The sequence below is a fragment of the Spermophilus citellus genome (assembly GCF_964194105.1).
Source record: "Spermophilus citellus genome assembly, chromosome: 18".
In the NCBI taxonomy this organism is placed as follows: domain Eukaryota; kingdom Metazoa; phylum Chordata; class Mammalia; order Rodentia; family Sciuridae; genus Spermophilus; species Spermophilus citellus.
Window position 1 is genome coordinate 68509872 of NC_138200.1, and position 23342 is coordinate 68533213.

The 23342-nt window shown below is 63.1% G+C and overlaps 1 protein-coding gene across 5 annotated transcripts in view; it reads right to left on the reverse strand.

Moving 5' to 3' along the window:
* CBFA2T3 (CBFA2/RUNX1 partner transcriptional co-repressor 3) overlaps window positions 1–23342 on the reverse strand; it is a 65813-nt gene that overhangs the window by 41956 nt on the left and 515 nt on the right. Inside the window, exon 1 of one of the 5 annotated variants that reach the window (XM_081273156.1) lies at window positions 3427–3567. The exons of 1 other annotated variant lie outside the window; for it this stretch is intronic. The gene's annotated coding sequence lies outside the window, so the exon portion shown is untranslated. Of the gene's footprint in view, window positions 1–2697; window positions 3118–3426; window positions 3568–23342 lie in introns of those variants that run through there. 3 more of the 5 variants (XM_081273158.1, XM_081273155.1, XM_081273154.1) reach the window with 3 other exon arrangements.

Consider the following 23342-nt stretch of genomic DNA (forward strand, 5'->3'; position numbering starts at 1 on the left):
ATGTCCACACAGCAGACAATGTCAGGCTTATAGCTGGTCTCAAAGGACCCCCGCCCCCGCCCAGCAAAGGGCGGCCAGAGCCTCAGGAGGCCAGGAACCACTTGGGTAAGACGGGTATTGGGTCTGCATGACCCACACAGGGCAGAGGGCGAGGCATACTGTCCTGCGGCTGCCCCCAGGTATCCATGACAGCTGTGGCCACCTGCCTAAGGCAGGCCCGGGGAAGGCTCCTGCATTGCAGAATCAACCTCAGTCACCACAGAACCCAGGTGTGCTCAGGAGCCCCAAGAAGAGGACCCTGGGGCCCAGGCAGAGGAGGCCACAACTCAAAGGGCTGGCTGTGGTCAGACTTGTCCCCAGGACTCTGAACATCGGAGGGAGGGAAAGCGTCACCTCCCTCAAGTGGTCACGGGTCTTGGACAGCGACTGCAAGTGGGACGCGGAGCTGGGCAGCAGTGAGCAGGACAGGCAGGCCCAGACGCAGCCAGCCCAGTTCCTGCACCTGGCACCCACCACACCAGCTAATCCCACACGGGGTCCCGAACACACCTGCCTGTGCACGCACAGGTGCAAACACATGAGGTTCTCCTGCTCCTCCTGGGGAGGAAACAGAGCCCACCCTGCTGCCCTGGTGCACGGGGGGGGGGGGGGGGGGGGGGGGGCTGGATGGTCAGAAACCCCAACACAGCCCGCCTGCAGGGCAGCAGGGCAGGAGGAGGCCCGCCCCCAAGGAGGCGGCAGTGCCAAGTCCGGCCCTCCTCGGTGGCAACCCTGCCGGCTGGGATCCTGCAGATTAGTGACCCAGCCCTCCGGCGTCTTCAGATCCATGCGTAGGAAGGAAAATTAATCTCTTCCAGTCATGCAGAAAAGAAAATACATGGAGCCGAACCAGAGCTTTCCTGGAGGTGGTAACTCAATTATGTGGATAACCCGGTGACAGGAGGAGAGACCAGGACCTTGAGGACCGGTGGGTGGCACAGCAGCCCCAGAGGGCATGGGGGAGGCTGGGGTGACCTCCACTCGCCAGCCCAGGCTTTGCACACAGCAGTGAGAGGCCCCAGCACCAGGAACCACTCACACGCCTCCCACTCCCCCAATCAACAGAGATACGGACAGCATCGACCCTGTGAGGCAGATTCCACCAGAAAATTGGTCCTAATGTGATAGTCTCCCTGCCCGCGACCGTCCAGCTCGGGCAGCACCAGTGCAACAGCTGCCCCTCCAGCTCTCAGCTTTCCTTCTCTGCGTTTCCCTCTCGTGCACAGGAGTGGTCTCAGCCCAGCAAAACAATGCCAAAGCATGGCTCTGGGGCAGGGTGCTCAGGACAGAGCCCGCCTGCCAGCTCCCTGCCACTGGCACCTGCCTGCCCAGGGCCAACCACGTTTCTGGCTCCCACTGTCCACTGCAGCCTGGTGCTCCCCACACAGACTCTGTGTATGTGCCCAGGCACTGTCTGCAGGGCCTTGCCTCCCCTTCCCCTGCATGGAAAACGGGGGCCGCTGGCTTTGCAAACTGGGCAGGTGAGGCTGGACTCTCTCACTCCCGGCCCTGACCCGGGAGGTCTGGGAGAAAGCCGAGTGCCAGTCTCAAGAAGTTTCTCAAGCCTGGACCAGCAACTTGCAGGGGCAATGCCAGGGCTGGGAACCTTGGGCCCTTTGTCTCCAGCCAGCCCTGTCCTGAGTGGCCGCCCGGGAACCTGTTTCTGGGCCCAGGGAGGAAACACACACCCAGTCAGGCAGTGAATTGACACCCTGGCCACAGGGTCTAAGGAGCGGGCCTGATGGCCACGCAGACTAACCCACAAACAAGCACACAAGATTGTGTTTCTTCGCAGCTACTCCCTGGGTCAGGGTCAGGCCCCAGCTGGGGGCTGCTGTGGGGGAGGGGCTCCAGGCTCACAGGTCTGCCAGCCACTCTGGCCACCCAGAACACACCAAGTTCAGAGCCTGTGCTCAGAGTAGGCCTGGGAGCTGGGTGCCTCCAGCCTGGCTGCCTTCTGCTCCACCTTACTGACTGGGGCTGAATTTCCAGCCATCTGTCCCTCCTCATCGGCTCACACCTCCTCCCCACTGTTCCCACAGCCTGGCTCCAGGCCTGCCCTACACACAGATGGATGGTTCCCAAAGGCTGTGAGCAAGATCGCCCCCCAGGGCTGGCCTGAGCACCTGGAACATCAGAACCCAGGGAACACCTGCGGGCCCCCCTCCCCACCGCGGAGCAGGGCACACCTTGCTCCATCACCGAGCAACCCCGGCCTGGGTGGCAGCTCAGGGACCAAAACAAGAGGGGGAGGAGCTAGAGGGAGCCAGCAGCCCCTCCTCCCCAACCAGGCCACCCCATTCTTTCCTAGGGTACTCCTCTGCCTCCCCAGTCCGGGCCCTGTCCCCCGTGCCGCGGAGCTTTATCAGGAAACGGGGTCGCTCCAGGCGGAGTCTCGGGACTCCGCGCCGCGCCGGGCGCTCAGTTAGCACCTTAAGTTTAACCACACCCCCGGAGGGTCGGGCTCTCCGCTCACCTGGGGGGTGCACTCGCCCAAATGGGTGGGCGCTGAGCTGGCTCCACCCTGCCGCGGGCACAACTTTGTAAAGTGGGGGCGGGGGCGGCCCGTGCGCTCCGTGCGGCTGCGACGCAGACCTGGGACGACAGCGCGGGCTGAGCCGGTGACAGCGGCGCCGCGCGGGCGGACACAGCACTTACGGTCCCGAGGTCCGGCGCGCGGCGGGCGGTCGCTCCCTGGCCACCCGGCTCCCGAAGCGTCTTTGCCTTCGGACTCCCTCCGCACCTCCGTAACTTGGGGGCGATCGGCGCGTCGTCCTCTCGCGCGGCGCCGGGCTCAGGCGCGCCACGGGGCCGGAGCGCGCGGGGCGGCCGCCTGGGCCATGCCGCTGGGCTCAGCCGCCCGCGCGGGAACAAAGCGCGCACGCCGCCCGGGCGGTCTGGCTTTGCGGCCGCCGCGTCCAGCCGCCTCGCCTCTGCTCGGCTGCCGCGCGCCCGCCCGCGCGTCTCACGGGGCCCCGCGGCCCCCTCCCCGCGCGCTCCGCCCCCGCCTCCCGCGCCCCGCCGCCGCTGCTGCGCCACCTGCCTCCCGCTCGGCGCCCATTGCGCTCGCTCCGCCCCGGGGCGTCGGCGCGGGAGAGGCGCCCGGCCGGTGTGCGGTCGGCGCGGGAGAGGGCGCCGCCTCACGCCCGGAGCCGCTCGCGCCTCGCCCCGGGGCAGCGAACCGGGCTTGGGACGCGGGGGCCGCCCAGAGCGCGGGGCCGTGCGGGCGGGAGCGGGCGCGCTGTCCTGCGAGGCGCGGGTGCGGGAGTGGGCCGCGCGGGGCCCCGAGATCCGTGCGGGCGGGCCCCTCGCCGCGCCACCCCCGCCCGCTCCGCAGGCCGCGCCCCGGGAGGGCTGGGGCCCGAGCGCGCTGCTGCGCACACCCACCTCGGAGCAGTCGGCGGCCGCCGGCCTCTCAGCTCCGCAGCCAAGGCGTCTGCGCCCGGGCGGGAGGCCAGCGCCGGGCGCCCCTCCTCCGGCCGCCGCGCCCCCAGCGCGCGCTCCGTGGGGCGGCGGGGACCCGGGGCCACCTCCACGCTCGGCCGGCAGGGAGCGCGCTTCCCCCGCTGCGCGCTCGGCCTCGGTCCCCGCGGCGCTGGGCGGCCTGCGGGGAGGGCGCAGCCTCCCGCGCCCCCCGCAGCCCGGCCGGCCGGGCGTTCGCATATGCTTTGCATACGTTTGCATATCATTCATTTTAATGTCGGCCTGCAGAAAGGCCCCAAACCGCTGCCCCGCGGGTTCCGCGCCCCACTTTCTCCTCTTCCCTCCTTTCCTGGGCCTGAGCCCCAGCCGCCTTGCCCCTTTCCTGGAGGGCTGGTTGACACAGCTGATGCGGTTGCCCATTTGGTTCCTGTTAGTAAACTTGGCGCCTTTTCTTTTCTTTCACCCCGGGTCACACACTGTTTCTTAGAGACATGCAAGGGTCCCAGGGTCACCCTCTTAGGAGACAGAAGGGGTTAGAACTTCAGAGCAGCAGTGCCTTGATTTGCATCTCATTTGGCATAAATCTGCGTGTGAAGACTCAAGGTCTCCAATTGCTAAGTATAAAAGCAGCCATGTGCCAAAAGAAGTCCCTCTCCTGCCAGGTTTGCTGCTCTGCCTGTTTCTCCCTTCCCCAGTCCTTCTTGGGATGTGGCTCTGGGAGCTGCAGAGAAGGTAAACTGAGACAGAGTGGGAGCTCCTGGCCACCGGCCACTCCAGGGGCACTGGGCAGAGGTCTGTCCAGTCCCACCACTGACTGTGGTCTAAAGCCCTCAGTCATCATCTGCCTGTACTTTGCCCAGTTTTCCAGTCACTCTTGGCTGGTGTCTGCCCACGTGCCTCTCCTGCTCTGTGGAGCAGCGACGGGTCCCAAGCCCACTGCACACAAGGGTGAGGATCTGAAATGCCAGGTGTGCGTCTTAAGGCGGCAGATGTTCCGCCTGAGTGGGTTGACACCAGTCCCCTGCCTCCTTGGGCTCCCAGGGCCAGGACTTGAGATGCGGTTGTGCTGTGTGCCACAAAGGAAGGAGAGCACCCCGCCGTTCTCACCCCAACTGCCTCCTGATTCAGAGATGTTGGGGTGCAAGGAGTGGGCTGTGTGTCGCTCTGACCCCCTGGGGCAGGAGGCCAGACCAGGGCTGGCGTGGCCCTTCACGGGCCTCATGGGTGGGCCCATTGCTGTCCCAGTTCTGTGGATCTTCTGTGTTGAGTGGCTGTGGGGCCCTGAATGAAGCAGCGCTCACAACCATTGACCCCCAGACGCTGAGATGGGACTGCATCCTTCCTGAGAGGTCCTTAGTGCCCACCTGAGAGCTGTGGCTGGTGGACACATAGAGGCTGGGCTCCCTTTTGTGCTGAGTGGGCTGACTACTGCCCAGCCCAGCCCAGCCACATCATGCTCACATCATGCTCACATCATGGGTGTTGACAGCTGCCGCTGCGCTGGGCATGGCCACCCACTTGGCCTCCCGGGCTTCTCCCCGTTGGCCATACAGTGCTTCTAGGTCCTGCAGCTTGTGTTGGAGGAGGAGGATCCACCCAAGCCTGAGGGTTTGCAGCCTGACCGGCCAGGCAGAGCACCCTCCGGAGACCAACCCCAAGCCAGACAGCACACAGGCAGAGCCCCCGAGACCTGGGAAACGGTTCCCCCACGGGCTGTGTCTGTGGAGTCAGGAGCTCAACTCACATCAGAGGAGCTACCTCCCTGCTCTGGCATTGAAGCCACCCCCAGGGAGCCAGCCCGCCCACGCCTCGAGGCCCACTCCTGTGGAGGCCTGGGAGGGACGTTGCCTTGCCCAGGAGCCCTGTGCAGGCTGGTGCCAGGCAGGTGCTCTGCTGCAACTGGGGCTCCTCTGCGTCACGGCCACTCTCAGGCTCCCAGGCCTACTTGGGTTGCTTCTGCTCTCCTGACCCTCCCCAAGGGCAGTGCCCCTCAGTCCCCACAGCTGCCAGCTCCGGTTTCCACCCAGACGGACTCCAGCCTGGTGTGCTTCCTCTGCTGCACCACAGGTCTTTCTTCCGACACCTGGTAAGCCTCACGCTGGGCAGCCCTGGCCAAGTGCAGGCACCCAGCACCACCTGCCACGTCCCACGTGCCTCCATCACCCACCTGTCTGCCATCACCCACGGTGGCCTGCAAAAAGCTTTTGAGCTACTATGGACTCCCACAGACACTTTTCTGTTACCTCCAAGAAGCTGCAACAGAAGTCTAGCTGCCAGAGTATAAAACCTGACCTACTCTGAGTGTGGACTGGTAAATAAGCCGGTGGCTAATGGGTCTGGGGATCATGGCTGTTGGATTGGAACCATTATCTGTTTAAAAATGTACAAACTGACTCCCGGGACAGTTGGATTCCACTCAGGTCCAAGTGTAACATCAGCATGACCCGTGAAGGAAGGGCTTGGCAAGCTGCACTTTACCAACATCTCAGACTTTTGCTCTGCAGAGAACATGACAAGACACAACGGGGGAGCGGCTCGCAGACACTGCCTATTCCAGGATGCCCAGCAGCTCTGGAGAGAAGACAGATCCCAGCTCATAGGAGAAAGGTCTGAGCAGGCGCCTGTCTAGGAGCTGCCAGGCAAGTGGGCAGGCGGGACGGCGAGGCCCAGGCACACCCGGGGGTGCAGACCAAAGCAGCTGTGCCCCTGAAGGAGGCTTGGGGACCTCACCACTGACAACCAGACGACCTACCCCTGCTCCTGCTCCTTAGTGCTACCCACACACAAGAGGGGAGTTTCATTTTTATTCATTATTTATTTAGTAGTACTGGGGATTGAACCCAGGGGTGCGTAACCACTGAGCCACACCCCGGCCCTTTCTATGTTATTTTGAGACAGAGTCTTGCTAAATGGCTGAGGCTGGCCTTGACTTGTGATCCTCCTGCCTCAGCCTCCCAAGTTGCTGGGATCACAGACATGGTCCCGCCCCCACTGCCTTACCCAAGTGAGCTAAACACAGACTCATACAAAGCTTCATTCACAATGGCTCAAAGCCAGAGGCAACAAGGCCATCCTTCGAAAGGTGCATGAACAGGCTGGGGTCCACCCAGGGAGGAGGAGGAATTATTTGGACCGGGAGGCCCAGGACCCTGGTGTGCATGTTGCTAAGTGAATTAGCCATCTGAAAGGCCACCTGCTGACACCCTCACCCCATCCCCCAGTCTGCAGCATGCTGCAGGAGACAAAGACAGGGCAGGTGTGGGGATCCAACTGTCTGCCTTTTATCAGGACTGCAGTGGAAGGTTGCACAGGGAGTGCACTGCATCAGAGGCTTCTCGGGTGTCACTGTTTCGCAGCCACCTCTGTCTGTGAGCAGAGATGGCTCTACCAGTCACCAGGTGAACTGTCCTCAGCCAGGCCCGAAGTACCCTTCTGGGGTCCAGCAGGACCTTCCTGGCCCAGGTTTCCATGGGCCACGAGAGGCCTCTGCGTTCCCAGCTGCACCTAGGAGCCACCGTGGGAAAGAAGGATCAGCAGGGCCAACCAGGGCAGTGAAATTTTAGGGGCACTAAAAACTTGGTGATCAATAGCAATTGCATTTTGATCCAGAATTTTAAAATATTAGAATCAGTGACAAAAACACATTATCGTGAGCACAATATCAAAATCCCACGAGAGGACAGGGTCATCCTGGGACTCCCTTCGCCACAGGCAGCCATGTGCCCAGCCTGTGTGTCCCCCTCCAGCTCCTTCCCCCACGTGAATCTCGAGGTCCGGGGAGGCCCTGGGACCTGCGCTGAGACGGGACCAGAGGGTGCTGCAGCCTGGGCCCCCGCGGCTCCCCGCCGGGCTCTGTGCTCCTGGGGACCCGGGAGTCCTGGGAGGGGCCCCGCGGCTCCCAAGGGCCCAACCCGAGGTCACTGGTCTGTGTGGTGTTGGAGCCCTGGCTGGGCACCCTGAGCAGAACGAGGCTGGGGTGAGAGAACCACCATCGGTCACCGCAGGCAGAGGGCCCCTGGGCAGGACGAGGCCACTGGCCCCAAGAGATGCAGGACGGGGTGGCCGAGCCAGGATGGGCTCCGACCGCGGCTCTCACTTCTGACCATGTGGGTTCTGTCTCAGCCCTGGCCTGGCCACCCCATCTCTGCACAGGGGTGATGTCCACCAGAAGGAGGCCTTGGGCATCGAGGGCCACCCTTCCAGACCGTAGGGAGCGGCCCAGGAGGAGGCGCCGTGGTGGGAGTGGGTGCGGCTGGGCAGGGAGACTGGGACCTCCTTAGCCACGCAGCTGCCAGCACAGGGCAGGGTGGGCGCTGGCCTGGGCGCTGGACTCTCATGCAGCAGGTCCTCTGCACCTGGCTGTCCTGGTGACGTGCTCACCCCAGCCTCCCTGAGCTCGGAGCAGGAAGGGTTCTGCACACCTCCCGCCCCACGGAGCACCACCACCCTGGGCTGCAGGGGGCCTCGGTCTCACTGGCCACCCAGGGGCCATCTCACCAAATGGCAAGGCCTGGTGTGGTGATGGAGCTGGGGAGCCGGCCCCGCAGCTCTGCAGGGCACTCGCTGGGCACTCACTGGGCAGCGTGGAATGGTCATCCAGAGCCTTGGAGTGGATCTCCAGCCCATTTGCCAGGTGTGTCCACCAGAGGCGTTTGGTGTGGTCCACAGCAGTCAGGGTGTGCGAGGGCCCACCCAGGCTGAGGCCAGGTGGCCCTGGAGCCTTCCCTCGGAGCAGGCCTCTGTGTAAAGGTGTGGAAACACGTTTGGACTCTCGCGAAGTGAGAACAGGCCGCTGTCCGCTGGGAGGAAGGAGGAGGGAGGCCGTGGGCGGCGTGGCCCTGTGTCCTGCTGTCTGCTGCCCCGAGCCTGGACCAGGCTGTTCATGCAGTGTGGGCGGCTCCTCTCCTGGGCCCATCCCCCTCGGTCCTCCCTTCTTTCCGTCGTGGTCTGCTGGCTGGAGGGAAGTGGCCACAGCTCTGGGAACTGGGGACTGAAGAGCTGCAGGCACACAAGCTTGTTTTTGTCTTGTCAGTTGTGGAGGCCAGCCTCAGGTTTCGATCCTCCTGCATCAGCCTCCAGAGCCTCTGGAATCACAGGTGTGTGCACCCACTTGCTCACACAGTTGTAAAGTGGCCCAAAGACAAGTTTGAGTTCTTGCTGGCATTTGTTGGACTTCAGATTGGAACCAGGACCGGCAAAGGCAGTGGGAATGACTGGCAGCCAGAGACTCTGGCAATGCACACCAGAAAGGGAGTGTGGGTGGGGCCAGGGTGCCCCAGGTCCCTGGGGAAGCACGTGCCCTCTGGAGGTGGCACAGGACAAGTTTGTCATATTTCTCACTTCCTTTGGGGGGACAAAGCCCACCTGCATTAAGGAAGGCAAAACGAAGTCCTGAAAGTATCAAGGGAAACAGCGTCCGCTGGTGACGACGCAGCCCGGTGTCTCAGAGATAGTGCAGAGCTGCCCGTGGGCAGAGCGAGTCCCCTGCTCCACGGGGGGCCCTGACCCGGGCCCATGCACGCCATGGGGCTCCAGGACCAGCCGCACCGCAGCAGCCGGCAGAGCAAGCCAACAGGCAGAGTGCCCTCTCCACCAGGAGGACGCCTGGGGCACAGCCACCCCGTGCCCGAGGGCCACGCACCTTCTCTTCTCCTCTCTCGGGCCCCTCCCGTCTCGTCCCCTCCGCTCTGCGGGGTTTTGAACTAATGAGAAGGGAGAACCCACTCTTTGCTCTGGGTGAGGGGCAGTCCCAGGGCGGAAGTGCCGCAGAAGGGGCGTGGGCTTGGCTGCCTGCCTCCCTCCTGCTGGGTGATGCCACTTGCAGTCTCTGTGTCCTGACTGGCACCCTGGATCCAAGGCCCCCGAGGGGGGTGAGTGCCCAGGGAGCCCAGACCCTGGTTCCAGCAGCCCAGGTCCATTAGTGCCTGGGCCAGAAGAGGCCTGTCCACTCCCTGCTGTGCCACGGGGGTGCCCTCAGTGAGCCAGAGACCTGGGCAGGCCCGGTGCTGAGCCCTGGTCCACACACCTCCAGCTCTGCAGGGCCTCGGTGGCCACTGGAGCCATCATGGGCTTCCCCGTGCTGCCCCATGATGACCTGCTGTGAGCTTTGGGGGCCCCCTTCGCTGCAGTGAGGCCCCCTGCCCCTGGCTCGCTGGCCTGTCAGGACGGCTGCACCCCTCCTAAGTCTCTCCACATGCCTGCTCCTGCCTCGGAGAGGATGGGCAGTGGGCCAGCTGTGCCCTGCCGGCCGCCCTGTCCTCTGGGCTGCCTGGGGCACGGCGTGTGGCTCCTCTGCTCCCTGGGCCCACAGAGCAACAGGGGCGGGGCGGGAAGCCGAGGAGCCACCGCCCCGCAGGGTCCCTCCTCCCTCAGGAGCAGCTGAAGCCAGCCGCCCGCGCCTCCAGGTGTCCCCGGCAGCACTTCGGGGGGTGGGCACACGCTCAAGGGCACGTTCACACTTTGAACCAACGTCCTGTCATGTCCCGTGTGTGACGCACCTTGGACAAGCCTGGGTGGCACAGCAATTTCCAGGTGCCCCTCACAGTCCTGCCCCTCACAGTCCTGCCCCCGGTCTGCCAGCCGCTCCTCTGATGGCCCGCCCTGCCACCAGCACACAGCCTTCCCTCCGCTGTCAAAGGTTGGTGGCCCTACCAGAACAGCCCATCCAAGGCTGACCACAGGGCTCCAGCCACACGGATGGGGCCCTGACCCAGGCCAAGCCACACAGTGTCCTGTCCCCCGGAGTCTGGGATGGAGACTGGCCAGCAGTGAGTCAGGAGGCCTGCCTGCTCCCAGCCCTGGAGGCCACCAGCCGCCTGGGGGCTGGCATGGCTCACAGCATGGTGGGGAGGAAGACCCCATCCTGGCAGACCCCACAAGCAGGCTCCTGACCAGCACCAGGGCCTTCGTCCTGCCCCTACCCCTCGGGCCACAGCTCTCCCTGGGCCTCAGGGCTCTGCTCTCCCCCTGCCCTCCAGCTGTCCTGGCCACTGGTCCTGCCCCACCCCGGTGCAGAGAAGGAAGGGCATGGCCCCACAGCCCATGTGAACCATCCGTTCTGTTCTGTGGGCAGGACAGTGACTGTCCCCACACCCAGCAGGGACACTGGGGCCCAGGTGGTATTGTGTGGAGTCACATGATCCTGGGGCAGGGTGGTAGGACCCACCCGACTCCTGTGATCGCACCTTCCCCAACCTGCAGCCACCTACAGCAAGACACTGCTCCAGAAGTTCCCAGAATGGCCACCCATCATCAACTGACCCTGCCGTGAGCCTCAGGGAGAATTAAGGGGTGAAGAGGGGGCTGCCTGGCCCGGCCCCCCTGTGTGAGGCTGTCCAGGGCTCCTGGCCCCTGGCCTCTCGGGCGCCGTCACCCACTCTGACTTCCCTGAGCTGCCGTCCCCCCGCCCCGTGCTGTCCAGCCAGCACCACCAGCTGCAGCGCCTGGACAAAGCCCTGGCCTCCCGGAGTCCTGGAGTGCTGCCCCTCGCCTCAGCCAGGACCCAAGGCAGAGCCGGCCTCACTCCGCAGCCTGCCCCAGACTCCAGGCCCCGGCCCCTGCCTACTGGTCATTCTCTCCCTGGAAGTCCTCAGGATCAAATATGATTTGGCCAGGAATGAAGTCTGCATGACCCACGGCACGTCATGGACGCCCCAGGCAGCAGGAGCCCCTGACAGGAGACAGAACAGAGGGCCACACCTGTGACTCCGTTCCGGCCACACACTCAGGTGGGGCAACCCGGGACAGAAAGCAGGCAGTGGAGCAGGGGTCTGGCTCATGGGGAGGGCCTTCCTAGGGGTGAGCAAATGCCCCAAGATCAGTCAGGGGTGAGGCTGCCGGCGCAGGACGCCAAACCCCGATGTGTGTGGTGGTGGCAAGCCTGCGCCCTGTGTGTGCAGGGCCTGAAGCCGCCGTCAGGCCAGGGCAGAGCCGGGCAGGCCCGGCGGGTGGACTGGGCCCTTGGCTTGCTGGCAGAGGAGGTGAGAGGGCCAGGCGCTGCCCCTCCGGGCAGGGCCCCCGTGCAAAGGCAGTGAGGCAGGCAGGTGGGCACCAGGGCTCTGGGTGTGGCCGGAGGGGACCTAAAATAACTCGGAGAGCCCGAAACTCCCAGGGAGAAGCTGAGGGCTGAGGTCTCCTCGGATGGGGAACTGCTCCTGGCGGGAAGGGGAAGTTCCGCTAGGCAGGGGTGGGTGGGGCTGCAGGGAGCCCGGGTGCTCAAGCTCCAGCTCTGCAGGGGCGCCTGACGGGGGTGCAGAAGCATGTCCCACATCTCACATGGGGACTGAGGCCCAGCCCCTGGGCTCCTGCTGCTCATGGGGCGTCTGGAGAGTCCGTGTCCCGAGACCCACTTTGCAGGATCGTCTCCAGGCAAGAGACCAAAGTAGGCTTCCCGCGAGGTCTGAATGGCCCACGAGGCGTGGCGCACACAAGGAGCCGCTCTTGGTGCAAGCCTGTCTCGGCCGACCCTGGGGATACGCTTGCACTGAACGGGTTTGTTCTCTGAGTTTCGACTTATCCAAGTTCACATCTGTGGATGAGGGGGCCGAACCAGAAGGGTCTGCGGCGGGGCCGAGGGCTCCTGTGAGCAGCAGTGGAGCCCTGTCTCTTGTCTCTTTGGCCACCCGTTCTCCCCCTGAGCTGGCCCCTCTCCAGCATCCTTCAACAGGAAAAGAGATGTGGACTGTGGGCCTCAGCACCCAGGACAGAGCCACCAAGGGTGTCCAAGGACACGCGGCCTGGGGGAAGTCAGCCTGGGCCTTCGTGTAGCAGCTTGACACATACAGTGGTGTTTAAATGGCTTTCTTTGACCTTGATGCTTTCCCCAAGGTGCCATGACCGCGGATCAGGAAGAAAGGGGGATTCTCAAGAGGCTGCGACCCCCGGCCCAGCCTTGTAGGGCCAGCGGGCTTCTTCCTGCTTCGCAGTCACACTGGGGCCTCACCCGGCTCAGCAGGGAAGTGCTCTGACCTGAGAGAGGCGCGAGGCTCCCGAGGCAGGGCTGTCGGTGGGGCCTGGTCACCCAAGCCCATTTGCAAGGACCCCAAAGACAAACGGAGCTCTCGGGCACAGCATTGCCGAGGGACCTGCCGGAGCCTGCAGCTGCCTGCACGCCAGCATCTGTCTGCTGTGACCCTCTCAGGGAAGCTCCTTCCCAGCCTCGCCTGATGTTGAGGTGGAGGCCGGGCCCTGGGCAGCTCCATGGCGCCTCTCCTGTTTGGCTTGGGAGGGGCCCCAGGCCTGCCCATGACTCCTTTGCTTCACTGGTGCAGGAAGCAGAGGGTCCTTGGCACCCTGTGGCCTGCGGGCGAGGAGGTCAGGTGGTCAGGGAGCAATATAACCCCTTCTTCATGGATCCCAGAGCCAGGTGGACGCAGGCAGGTAAGCAGCTGTGGGCCAGGCACGGGCGGGCAGACCCCACAGCAGTCTGCAGAGGGTGGGAGGAGGCGTGTCGTGGGCACAGGCCCAGGTGGGAGGGAGGGAGGGAGCAGAGCCCAGGTCAGCAGGCTCTCTGCCAGCAGAGAGGTCCACCCTCTGTGGACAGGCCTGCCCTGGTCAGCGGAGGCCTGGGCCTGGGGTGGGGCTTACCCACTGTGCTTTTTTTTTTTTAAATTAAGTTTTTTAAAAATGTGGTAAAATAAAGAGAACGTAGACTTTCCACTTCAACAACCCGAAGGGGCCTTGGGACCCTGGTGTGTTGTGAGCCCCTTGGGTCTACCTTTCGGGGCGAAGCCAGCACTCCTAGACCTAACCCTCTGGCCCTGGTGGTCTCTAACCCACTCAGTCCTGTGTGTCCTCTTGTTCCGGACCTTTGTAAAGATGGGGTCAGGTCTGTGTGCCTGAGCCGGCCGTTTCTGTGCGGTGCCGTTCTCACACCCTGAAGGTGTCAAGAAGGTGTTTCGAAGGCAGTGAGCCTCCAGCCGCCATCTCCCAGCGCCCCCTCCCTGACGGCATTTCCTGAGCACCTACTATGTGCTGGCACTGAAGTGACCAGCAATCATCAGGCCAGCAGGAGCAGCACCTGCATCACAGGAGGGGACAGGGGAGTGGACAGGGGAGGTTGTCCCAGCCACACAGGCCACTGACTCCTCTCTCACCTGTCCTTCCTGATCTTCCTCCCCCATTTCACTATGTCTTTGCCTCTTCCCTGACCACGTCTGAAATGCATCTTTGACACAAGCTCATTATGTATTTGCATAGATTACATTTTTAATCTTTTGGAAAGTATACCCTGAACTTTCCTCCCTGCCTGCCTTCCTGTGTTCTTTGCCATTTTCATATCCACCCACCCACCCAACCATGCATCTATCCATTCAATTATCATCTATCCATTCATCCATCTATCCATCTATCCATCCACCCATCCATCCACCAATCCATTCATCATCCATCTATTCATCTACCCATCCATCCATCTATCCACCCATCCATCCACCCATCCATTCACCCATCTACCCATCCATCTACTCATCCATCCATCCACCCATCCATCTACCAATCCATCCATCCATCCACCCATCCACCCATCCATCCACCCACCCATCCATCCATCCACCCATCCACCCATCCATCCACCCATCCATCCATCTACCCATCCACCTATCCATTCATTCACCCATCCACCCATCCATCCACCCATCCTCCCATCCACCCACCCATCCACCCATCCATCCATCTACCCACACATCCATCCATCCACCCATCCATTCACCCATCTACCCATCCATCTACTCATCCATCCATCCACCCATCCATCTACCAATCCATCCATCCATCCACCCATCCACCCATCCATCCACCCACCCATCCATCCATCCACCCATCCACCCATCCATCCACCCATCCATCCATCTACCCATCCACCTATCCATTCATTCACCCATCCACCCATCCATCCACCCATCCTCCCATCCACCCATCCATCCACCCATCCATCCATCTACCCATCCACCTATCCATTCATTCACCCATCCACCCATCCATCCACCCATCCTCCCATCCACCCACCCATCCACCCATCCATCCATCTACCCACACATCCATCCATCCATCCACCCATCCACCCATCCATCCACCTATCCATCCAACCATCCACCCATCCACCCATCCACCCACCCATCCACCCATCCACCCACCCATCCACCCATCTACCCATCCACCCACACATCCATCCACCCATTCACCCATCCACCCATCCATCCACCCATCCACCCATCTACTCATCCACCCATCCATCCACCCATCCATCCACCCATCTACCCATTCACACATCCATCCATCTATCCACCCATCCATTCATCATCCATCTATTCATCTACCCATCCACCCATCCATCCACCCATCCATCCACCCATCTACCCATTCACACATCCATCCATCTATCCACCCATTCATCCACCCATCCACCCACCCATCCATCCATCCACTCATCCATCTACACATCTACCCATCTACCCATCTACCCACCCATCCAACCATCTATCCATCATCCATCCATCTATCTACCTATCTACCCATTCACCCATCCACCTATCCCTCCACCCACCCACCCACCCATCCACCCATCCACCCATCTACCCATCCACCTACTCATCTACCCATCCACCTACCCATTCATCTGTCATCCACCTATCCATCCATCCATCTACCCATCCATCCATCCATCCATCATTCATCCATTCATCCATCCATTTATATCAGTGTTAGAATTCAAAGTGACATACTTGGGGCATTTAGTAACATGCTCATTTGAGTTAAGAGCTGACAAACGTCCTTCTTGGTGGGCTGGTTTCCAGAGAGGACATTCTGCCAATAGTGTTCAAGGCAGAATTTCCAGGAAGGTAGTGAGCCAAGTCTGCAGCTTCGAGGCTTTCATGCAAATGGGTGCTGAGCATGGGTGGCACGTGCGGGTGCTAGGAACACTCCCTCTGTGGCTGTTGAAACCATGGTGTTCAGACGTTGGGAAGCAGCCCGTCGGGCACCAGGCAGGGCCCCCTCTAAATGGGTGCAGAAGGACACCAGAGGCCCTGGATGCTGTCTGTATGACCTGGTCATGTCCCACATGTCTGTCTGGGTGCTCAGACCTGTCCTCGTGACCTAGGGGTGAGGCTATGGGGTGTGGTTTGCTGTCACCTCTGGGAACTTCTCTATCATGCACTGGGCCACCGTTATCCACCAAAAAAGCAGCAGTCCCAGGTTTGCATGCGACTGAGCTGAGTAAGGTCATTTCATAAGAGATTGCACATCAAGGGGAGGTCTTAGTCCATCAAAAAAAATTTTAGGGAGCATGCAAGCAGACATTTAGAAAGCATTACAGAGCACTGGGCCTCTGGATAGGCCCCGAGGTGTCCCTGGTACGTCCCTCCCCGCTGACACCCCCCTCAGCGCTGTTCAGTGGGAGGCTTGGGCCAAGGCGGCCAGAGGGAGCCCAGGAGCGCAGGCAGGTGCCAAATTTCCCTCGGGCCACCTACACAACAGAGGAGGCAGCTCTACCTCTTCCTTCTGCCTTAAAGGGAGGCCCAGGCGATTCCCACCACCTGCTCCGAGTGCAGCGGACTTTCCCAGGTGCCCAGGAGGCCATGTGCTCACTGGCCTGCAAATTCCAGGACTTTCCACCATCTGAGTCACACCCCAGAGGCTCCCGAGCCATAACTGCTAGGTATAGACAGAGCTGGTACACCAGAGCTGCCCCTCCTGTCCAGTCTCCCATGGACTGAGGAACCCCTTGGAGCAGCATGTCCAATAGGGATTTGATGGGCATTGCCCAAGAGATGCCCTGTGTTCTACAGCCAGTGTCCCAGGGAAGGAGAGTGAGGGGGAGCTGCAGGCCACAGTGTCCACCTGAACCCATACACAGGGACGTCTGGCTGCACTGTACTCAGCCAACGGTACTCCAGTGTTTGCACCCTGTTTCTGCAGAGGACTTTGGAGTCCTGCGTGCTGTACAGGTCATCGGGGCTGGCTTCGGACCAGCTGTCTGCGTAGCCCCTGGAGGCTGCAGGGCTGGGAAGGACCCCCTGCCACACCTGAGGCAGGATCCACAGGCCTCCGTGGGGGGTAGTGGGCAGATGGACTGTAGGTGCACAGGCAGGGTGGCGGGAGGGCGGCCTTGCAGGACCGGGGCCAGCTGCCTCCCGGAGGGAGGAAGCACCTGGCAATCTCGCCTTGGCAGGAAGTTGCCTCTCGCCTCCGGCTGCACTCTGCTCTGGGTGGGGAGCCCCATGGGGACCCCCGGTGGGGATGGCCCCTGCACGAAGGCAAGGAACCCCTGCTGAGGGGACCTAGCGACTGCTGGGTCTGGGGAGGACTGGGCACAGGAGAAGCCCCTAGGGACTTGGGCAGCGGCAGTGCTGCCGCTTTCAGAGTGTGAGGTCCCAGCCCTCCGTCTAGAGCACGCTGTGGGGGGACGGGAGTGGCTCTGGCCGCTGCCTGTCAGTCTGTCCAGGGCTGGGGGACATCGACACAAGGCCATCGTTGGGGTCCCCCTGGAGATCACCTGGGAGGAAGCTTGGCATCAGGTTTGCATGAGCCACTCCCAGTGGGGAGGACAGGAGGCACCTCTGCAGGTGGAGCGCCGTGCCTGGCCTGGGGACATGTGGGCCACCAGCAGGGCAGACAGGACGCAGTGTCGTGGGGAGGCTGTGTGACCACGGGCACACTGCCGCCTCTCTGGGCCTGAGCTCCAGGGTCTGCAGGGCTGGGGAGCCCTGTCCCCACACAGAGCGTGTGTCGTGGGTGGAAACCTCAGACCTCTCTGGGTGCGAGGACCCAGCAGTGGGAAAGCCCTGAAGGCGGCGAGGGACCCGCTCCTGAGGAGACCCCAGATGCGGTGGAGACGTCGGTGCCCTGCTGGCCCCAGCTGGCTCTGGGTGCACTCAGGTGCACCCCGGCTGAGAACTGAGGTGAGGGGTGGTGAACGCAGCCGTGAGGGCCCCCGGCCCCCACCCCGCACCCTCTCCAGGGTCTGTGAAGCTGGGGCTTTCCAGGCACTCAAAACGCGCCCCGATCTGGGAGGCCAGGAGGAAGCTCTGGGGCCCGCGGGGCGGGGTGAATTCCCCAGTTCCCTCTCTGCTGGGCTGTCCTGGCCTTTGTCGGCAGGGGCAGCTGCAGGGGCGGCACCAGCCGGGCTCCCTGGGGAGGCATGGGGTGAACTGGGGTTCTGTTGTGTCGGCCCCTCTTCACCAGCCGCATTCAGGGGGACTCGGTGGACGCAGGCAGCTGGTCTCCACCTCGAGGGTGGCTAGGTCCAGCCCCCCACCCTTCACACATGAGGAGGCCCAAGGTCAAGAGGGCTGCCTGTGTCCAGCACAGAGGACAGAGCCTTGGCCTTGCAGCTTAGCCCTGGCCCAAGACCCAACGTACCCAGGCCAATGTAGAGTCTCCCTTCTGCTTCCCCCCAGTGGACAGTACTTCCCAGGAGGACCACAGTCATGACCTGGGCAGGCCCCTCGGTCCTCCTGACTGTCCTGCTGCATGACTGGGCTTCTAGCCCCTTTTGGGGGGCGATGCTCACAGGCTGGGCCAGGGTCCACAGTGGGCCCATCCCGTGGCCCTCCGGGGCTCTGCCTGAGCTCTGGGGACAGCCAGGGAGTTGGGGGGTCGGGCAGAGGGGGGGCCAGCTGCTCTGGCAGGTGCAGAGATGGGACCTGGCGCTACGCCTGTCCTGTCCCCCATGATGGCGCTGTACCACAAGGCAGGTCAGGGCCCCTCTCGGGAAGACCTGTGCTGCCCAGCAGGGGGTCTCCTGGCCCACCCATCTGAGGGTGGCCCTGATGCCAAGCCCAGGTTGGCTCGCCTGACACCTCCTGACAGTGGCCTGTGCACACGCGGCCCCAACTAGGTACCGGGGCTGGGAAGGGCGGGGACACACTGCAGGGCCCGTGAGGCAGTCGGTGCTGCAGAGGGAGGGGGTGGAGGGGAAGCCATGCCGTGGCCCCTGGGCCCCGTCCCTTCCCATCTTCCTGGGTCCTCCCTCCCTCCCTGGTCTTCCCAGGGTGCGATGGAGGACACAGGGCTCCGGGGAGGGCCTGGGCTCTGTGGAAGCCTCCGGGTGTGGGTGTGGCTTGTGTTCCCAGCATCCCTCGTCCCCCATGTCCTGGAGGCCCCTGCCTCCCCAGGTCCCAGCGTCCTTCCCGAGACCCCTCCTCCAGGACTGGCATGGCCTCCGCCCGGCTGTTCCCCAGTGAGCAGCTGGGCCATCTGGGGCAGCCTGCCCAGCTCCGGAGCAGGTGCTGGGCGGGATGGGCTTGCTGGAGAGCCCAGTTCCTCTGCTGGTAGCCGGAAGGGAGCATGGGGTGGGTGGGCAGAGGCCTGGGGCTCACTCACTACTGACACACTGTGTGGCCATGAGTGGCCGTTCCCCTCCTAGCCCGTGCCCCGTGTCCCTTCGGTAGAGGACGAGGTAAGAGAAGATGGAAGTCAGGGACCAGATCTGCCATCTTTAAGGCCTGTGATAGTTCTGAGGCTCTGACTGCAGGGCGTCCTGGCTCCTAGGGACATGCCCTCTGGCTTGGAGGGACAGCTGTGACCCTGTCCCCCTGCCTGGGCAGGAGCGGAGGCCTTATGAGACTTAAGGGAGGTTGGGCTGTAGCCTCGATGCTGGGCTCAGGTCAGGCCCTAAATCCAGGGCTGCTTGGGGGCAGAGGTGGACGCAGCTGAAGGGGGTCTGGTGGGTCTCAGCAGCCCCAGGAATGCCCCGGCCGTCCCACAGCAGCCTGTGACGTGCTGGTGACGTCTGCTGGTCCCACACCTCAGGGACACCCCACAGGCCCCTCGGGGTGAGCTGGCTCATCTGCACCTCTCCATGGACAGGCCCTTCACTGTTCTCTGACGGAGGCCCTGACTAGAGAGACCCAGACAGTCAGGCCTCCCAGGCCATGTGGCGGATGACCCCAGCCAGTGCTGGAAGGCGCCCAGACGCCTGGATCCACTGTGTCCAGGAGGCTCAGACACAGCAGCAAACAGTCCACCATGAGGCTCCCACCCAGAGCTCGGGCTCCCTCAGGCCAGTCTCTGAGTCCCTCCCCTGAGCTGGAGCCCAGCACGAAACCTAAAGTCCAGCACCCGGGGGCCCAGTTTGCCCCTGCCCTGCTTGCTGTGGGCCAGGACGTCTCCTCCTGTCTCTGGGCCCAGATCCTGCTCTGACCAGGCTGAGATGGCAGATGGGGATCTTGAGGCCCACGGCCCGTCCTGCTTCAGCCTCAGCAGGAGTGCGAGCAGGTGGCCTTGTGCCTGCCGGAGACCAGGGGTCCTTTCTCTCTGAGCTCTGAGCTGGGTGCTACGGCCACGGTGAGCAGGCAGGCAGGGGACACGTGGAACAGGGAGGCGGCGGGTCTGCCCAGTGGGATGACCACCGAAGGAGCCGAATGCAGCAGGAAAAGACTGACGGGGGACAGGCCTTCTGAGGAGCTCTGGGCAGCTTCCAGAGACTGACCAGCGCACACGAAGGCCCTGGGTGTGGTGGAGCTACCGGCTGCGAGGAGAGTGCCGAGCGGTCGACAGAGTTCGCACCAGGTTGCTCTTCCCAAAGTCGCGACGTCAGGGCAGCCCTGCCCTCGAGGGCCTCCAACCTCTTTCTGGGCAGCCCTCCTGAGGGCCACCTCCACCTCTGAGCAGACACCCTGGGCCAGGCAGACAGACCCCTGCTTGGGTCTGACCTCTGACTCCATGACCATCGATAACTGTCACAATGACCAGAGCCCATGGGCATTTGAGGGCAGCTCCCCCAGAGGGGTGGACGGGTTTGGCATGTGTCCCCTGGAAGGAGAACTGGGCAGGGGAACGGGGGTCCTCACCCTCGCTACTCCCATCTCTGCACATCACAAGACCAACCTGTCAGAGGGGCCGTGCTGGGACCCGTCAGCGGGAGGCTTCCCCCTCGACCTGGGGAGAAAGTGAGAGCCGGCTCCGCGTGAAGGGTGTCCACCTCCAGCCCCAGGACCACGTCCCCCACGAAGCTGGCCTGACTGCCTGTCCTGCACCCTGTCTCCCTCGCTCCCCTGGACAGGGTTTTCAGGGTGGGGGCCCAGTCTCCCTGGCACAGAGGACCAGCCTTCCTCAAGGTTGGGCCACTGGACAGCGGGGGAATGCCCAGGGGTGGCGGGGTCAGGTTGAGAGCTGGGGCTGGTCAGTGGGTTGGCCCGCCATATGGACTGTCTGCGTGGTGACAGCAGGCAGGTGGGGTGTGGCTGGGGGGTCCCTGGGCTCTCTTGGTCCCTGGTGAGTGGTGCTCTCTCTGTTTCCTGGGGCCACACCCTTCAGCTACGACCTTCTGTCTCACCTTGGGCCCAGAGCTGTGGAGCCGGCCGAAGGCCATGAGCCAAAATAAACTGCCCCTCTTGATCCTGCGTCTTTCGCTTACAGCTGACCAGCCCATCCCTTACCAGAAAGCTGCCCTGTGGGCCACGTGGGTGGCGGGAGGGCTGGGGGACAGTCCACTCTCCTCCTTGCCCTCTCCAGATCCCTGCTGGGACACCTGAGCCAGCAGCACCCTAGGGCCAGCCCCCTACCTAAGCCCACTCAATGGTCAGTCTGATGTTACAGTGCTGGAGCTTTTCCAAACTGCCCACCTGGCCCTGGGCCTCAGACCCTGACAGAAGAGACCCTAACATCATGAGGTGAACAAGAGGGAGGTGGGGCGGGGGCTGGGGATGCCTGGAGCATGAGAGAGGTAGAGGGACGGAGAGGGACGGAGAGGGACTGGTAGAGGGAGAAGGAGTCTTGCCGAGCTGGAGGGGCACAACCTGCCACAGCTGTACTTCAGCCTCCTGGCCTCCAGACTCCAGAGGGTCCTCTCCCATTTCAGTCCCCAGCTTGTTGTACAGTTGTGCCTTGGGATAGTGAGGGACGGGTTCCAGGATCCCCTGGGGACACCAGAATCTGCGGTGCTCATTCCCTTGTATAAACAACATTGTTTGTACAAAACCGACAGACATCCTCCCGGACACCATAAATCAATCACCTGCAGGTCACCCATGACACCGACGCGGTGTGAATGCCCCGTGTGCAGCTGTCACATGTGCCTTTAGGGAACGAGACGAGAAAAGCCTAAGCGCCCTGTGCAGATGCACCTTCTCTTCCAAGTCTTTCTCCCCGAGGTGTCTGTCCCTGGGTGAGGACTGGCCAGTGCAGAGGAACCACACTTGGCTTCTGCAGCCCCGAGGCGTCCATCCAGCGGGGAAGGGCATGCCCGAGAGTGGCCTGACTCCGTGGCTGCATGGGTGGGAATGTCCCTGGAGCCAGCCCATGTCAAGCTCTGGGTGCCACCACCCCCAGGCCAGGTGGCAGGCGTCCGGCTGCCTGTCACCTTTCAGCACCTGGCCCCTGTCCTCCCTGCCTCTGTGTGGGCTCCGCCGGTGGGGCCAGCGAACTACCTCCCCGTGGGCTTAGGCTGAAGCCTGCCAGCTGGACCCCCGTCCTCCATGGCCAGCCAGCCTGGCCTGGTTCCTCCCCAGCACCTCGGCCTCCCTTCCAGGGGAGGCAGTTTGTCCTCTGACTCAGCCTCCTTTTCTGTCATCCTCACGTCTCCTGCTGCGGACGCGGGCACCTGGCTTTTCTCTCCCTAGACTCCCTGGACAGGGTTTGCAGGTTGCCGTGTTTGCAACGAGCAGGGCCCACCTCCCTGGCACAGAGGAGAGCCCAGCCTGTAGACACACCTCTAACCCCTGACTCATGCCCGCTGCTTCAGGATCACCGTTCAGAAGATGGTCAGGAGTGGAGGGCCAAGGCCTCCCTGCGCCCTGCTGACCTCCGGGCCTGACATGGCCAGAGGGGGTGAGGGCCTTGCCCACCAGGCCGTGGCCAACTCTCCCTGCCACTAATTGTGAGCAGCAGCGGGGGAGACTCATCCTTCAGCCAACAGGCCTCCAGGATTCTCATGGCCTCCTGGGGCCCAGGGCCCAGGCCTCCCTCCTCCTGGGCCAGGATCCTCCACAGCCTCTACAGCCTCCTCCAGCAGGGCCCAGCTCGACACTGCCCCTGGTGGTGCTTCCTGGAAATGCAGGTGCCCCAGAGGGGCCTTGGGGAGTCCCTGGCCCAAGAAGTGACCTTGTGAGTGGCTGGGTATCCTACCAGAGGCACACCCAGACCATCTGCTCAGGGCACCTCCAGCCCACACTGCAGGCACGAGCACACACAGTGGGGGTCAAGGCCACCTCTTGGCCCTGACCTCCTCCAGGGTCAACACCCCAGTCAGACACACCTCTGGCCACGCACCTTGGAACCCTCTCTTCCCTCCCCTCCCAGCCTTTCAGAGGCCATGCCCACATCCATCCCGGAGCAGCAGGGTCTGACACAGGAGGAAACTGAGGCCAGCTGAGGAAGCAGCTGACCCAAGGGTATGCAGCAGCAGGGACAGAGCAGGCCACAGGCCCCCAGGACATCCCGGCCTGCAGGACCACCCCCAGAGGAGGGGCAGCTGCCCACGCCTCCGTCGCCAGCGTCTCTGAATCACCCCCTGAGAGAAGCCAGCGGTGTGGAAGCTACCTGCGAGTCACCGGGCCCTGGGCTAGCCGCAGGCGGGGGCCAGCCTCTCTGGGACGTGCAGAGGAGGCCCTTCTGTGTCCCCGGGCTGGGTGAGTCAGGCACAGCCAGGCCTGGGTCTGCAGAGGCACGGGAACATTGGTACTGTGGGCTTCAGAAGGGTCCAGAGGCTGCCCAGAGAGGAGCCACGTGGCTGGTCAGGGGAATGGGGCTGTCTACCTGTACCTCTGAGCCCCCAGGGTCATGGGATGGGGCCCTCCCAGGGCCAAGGGACTGGTGGGCTGGGGTCCGAAGGTGTCAGGAAGCTGAGCCCTGCCCAGGCTCCATCGCCCCCCACTCCCAGTCAGGAATGGCCTGCTCCCTGACGCCTGGGGCCAGCACCCTCTCCTCTGGTTTCCCCTCCC